This window comes from Eurytemora carolleeae, unplaced genomic scaffold (assembly GCF_000591075.1).
Source record: "Eurytemora carolleeae unplaced genomic scaffold, Eaff_2.0 scaffold1330, whole genome shotgun sequence".
NCBI lineage: Eukaryota > Metazoa > Arthropoda > Copepoda > Calanoida > Temoridae > Eurytemora > Eurytemora carolleeae.
The window spans coordinates 1-3,104 of NW_019397459.1; the positions used below are offsets into that span (position 1 = coordinate 1).

General features: G+C 31.6%; 1 long non-coding RNA gene across 2 annotated transcripts; it reads right to left on the bottom strand.

The window, feature by feature from the left end:
- Positions 1–2: 2 nt before the first annotated feature.
- LOC111714407 (uncharacterized) lies at positions 3–1,465 on the bottom strand. Of its 2 annotated transcripts, none has more exons than XR_002767972.1 (3): positions 1,160–1,465; positions 667–747; positions 3–35 (listed from the first exon to the last, which is right to left on the bottom strand). It is a non-coding gene; the product is annotated as an uncharacterized LOC111714407 (long non-coding RNA). The 2 variants fall into 2 exon arrangements; XR_002767971.1 differs by lacking the exon at positions 3–35 and adding an exon at positions 44–599 and having other exon boundaries at positions 1,160–1,451.
- Between the last annotated feature and the right edge of the window lie 1,639 nt (positions 1,466–3,104).

Genomic DNA, 3,104 nt, shown 5'->3' on the forward strand with positions numbered 1-3,104 from the left:
ACCCCTGTAATATCGGCTACCTCATCCGAATTTACCTATATAAATAAGTATATGAACCTAATTTAGAAAATTTATTTAAAAAAAGAGTTTACGTTTCAAGGTTTGTACTTAGATTTAACTTCTGAAACTTAAACGTAAGATTTAACTGTCTACAGATTAAAATTAGTTTTTAAAAAATGCTCTCGAGGTTAAAGAATTCCCGAAAAAGAAAATATTGAATTGAGATTCAAATTTGATTCCAAAATAAAAATACACTCTTTAAAGGAACTGTCGTAATTTAAAGTGACCCTCCATGTAGAGATTCACAACAAAACCATTCAACCCTTTATCTTAGCAAAAGTTTTAAAGATATAATCGTTTTTATAACTGGAGAGTTGAGAAGGGTTTAATGCTGATCATTTTCTCAATTATTTCTGTATTAGAAGTGCGTAAGTTACTTTTGTAGAAAAATCGCAATTAAAACCAATTAATTTTCAAGGAGGTAAAAGCAGATATCTTATTTATCCTTCATCATATAAAGCTTTTAAAAGGGTACTGCAGTTGTAAATCCCACATGCCACTCTTCAAATGGAGGGTAACTTGAAATTGCAAATTCCATTCTAAAAAACAAGAAAGAATGTTAGAAATTATTTCATGCCATTTTTAATTTGAAAAAAGTATACTTACTGATTCTTTTTAACCAATTCACATCTACTGTATTTGAAGAGCTTGAAATTACAGCTTTCAATCCGTTGTGCTTAATCATATCTGCAAATATAAAAAAATTTAGTGGAAAAATTTAGCAAATTAGCATCTAAACAATCTTAAGTGGCAAAATGGGATGGGGGATTCCGTTGCCCTGTTCTTAAACCATTAAATGATAATTACTCATTTTTTTCAAATAAAACTTTTCCAGGTAGTTAAAAAAGTTAAAGTGATCTAAATAGACATTTTTATTCTTTTTCCTGTGGAAAAACTAAGAAATATACACCCCTAGAAACCAGTTAACCGTGAAGATCCATTAGGTTGTTGGGACTGAGAAAAGGAGTAAAGTTTATATTTATTCTATACTTCTTTAAATCAAGCTTTTTTTAAATACATGTTTCTGTTTATGGATATGTGTAAATAACAAAAATATCAAAATCGTGCACATTTTTGTAATCGAAAAAAGAGCCCTTACCTTCAAAAGCTGAGATTGTTCGGGCGTACTTAAGACCTATTTTTATCTTTTCCTTCAGCATATTAAGTGATTTTTATCTGAAATTGAAGATTATGAATTTACAAATAAAATATCTTTTAATATTCAACATGAATTTACTAGTTTATGTTCTTTCATTCAGGGTTAGTTTAATACAAAATTTAATTATTTCATGGTAAGGTTAAGATAATTTGTAGGCCGAACACTGCGGCTATGATCTAGGCTAGGGGGCCAAGCACTGCGGCTAGGAGAGGGTAGGCGCCGAGCGCCGAAGCAAGGATAGATTAGTGGGAGAGGGCGCTGCAGCCACAAAACTATCTTTGCCCATGGGTTAAAATATGAAATCCAGATTCTAAATGATAAAATTAAGGTAATTTTCTAGTATACGATTTTTGGACCTCCCTCCCCCCCTCCTATAAATTTTGTGCATTGATCTAATAAGTATCCCATAGATATTATTGGTCATGTGGCCGCAGCGCTCGTCCCCTAGCCTGTCCTAGCCGCATAGCGCTTGGCCCCCATAGCCTGTCCTAGTCGCAGCGCTATTCCCAGAAATTGTCTTAACCCAATCTCCCTCCCTAAAATAATAGAATAAATAATAAAAAGTTGGACGTGGACCTCATATTCGCATTTAATCCATAAAACATGTATGCACTGTTCAGAAAACTGTCCCATATTTATTTCTATCACTTTAAATTATCACATTCACTCTAAAATTTACGTAATAATTATGGTTTTCATTGAGTTTACAAAGTAGAACAAATTTGGGCAGCCATTTTTGTTTTATACTTGACAACCACTGGCCCCTGCAGTGTACCGCGCAGGCAAGCTAGGTGGGACAAGACCGGTTTCCATTATTTTTTATCGGCCTCTAGTGGCAAGCGGGATCAAAGATTTTAAGCTTAAAAAAAACACCACCAGGATTCGCTACTGTACACGCACATTTATTTGATTATTTTAACGACAATGCAAAAAACTTTGTTCAAAACAAAATTAATAAGAATATATATTAACTAGAAAATATTAAAGGTTTCAAAAATTCTTGTTAAGAATATATTTGATTTTTAATACACATCTTAATCATGTTGATTTTATACAAATTTACTTTCCGGTCTTTATGTTCAAGGACGATCATAATGGTAATGCCAGTTAGGACTTGCCAGGACTTGCCAGGAATTGTCTCTTGGCTCTTTATGAAGGNTTTTAATGCTTCTTTCCCTGCAGTAGCGAAAATGAACATTTTTCAGCAATAGATTTATTTATATAGTTTAACTCAAATCTACATAAGTGACATAATTCTATTCCATAGATGTTAAAATATCATTTCTTTTCTTTAAAGTATGTTTCTTTGTATGAGCTTCATTTCTATCAGATGTTGAACTATTTTTATTTTCTTGAATGGTATATTTTGAGTTTTCTAATCAAAATATTTGTAGTGACTATTTTGACATATTACAGCTCCTCCTACATTGATTTTAGTTTTAAAAACATACATCATAAATGCATCTAAGTGCACTTTCCTCCTTATTCCTTTCTTTGACAGAGTAATAAAAAGAATTCCATTAAGCCAGCAATGCAAACATGTATTTAATTTCCAATTAACTCAAAGAAACCCCTCAGACATGTAGTAGAGCTAGCATAATAATAGTTATAATTATTTTCAATTGTTACGTAAAAAAATGTTTAACGGAAAGAAATAATTTTTTACAATTAGGAACAGGACTTAAGGTCTGAAACCTTTAAAAATTTAACCATGGTGAAAAAACATAAGAAAAAACATGATTAATTTATCATCTGTTTAATCTATTTATTCATCATGTAAAACAACCTCTTCTAGACTCAAAGCTAATTCAATTAACTTATAAATCTTGTTTTATAAGCCTTCTATTTCTGCTCCAAGATCCCTAGTTATCCTATCCTGGATCTG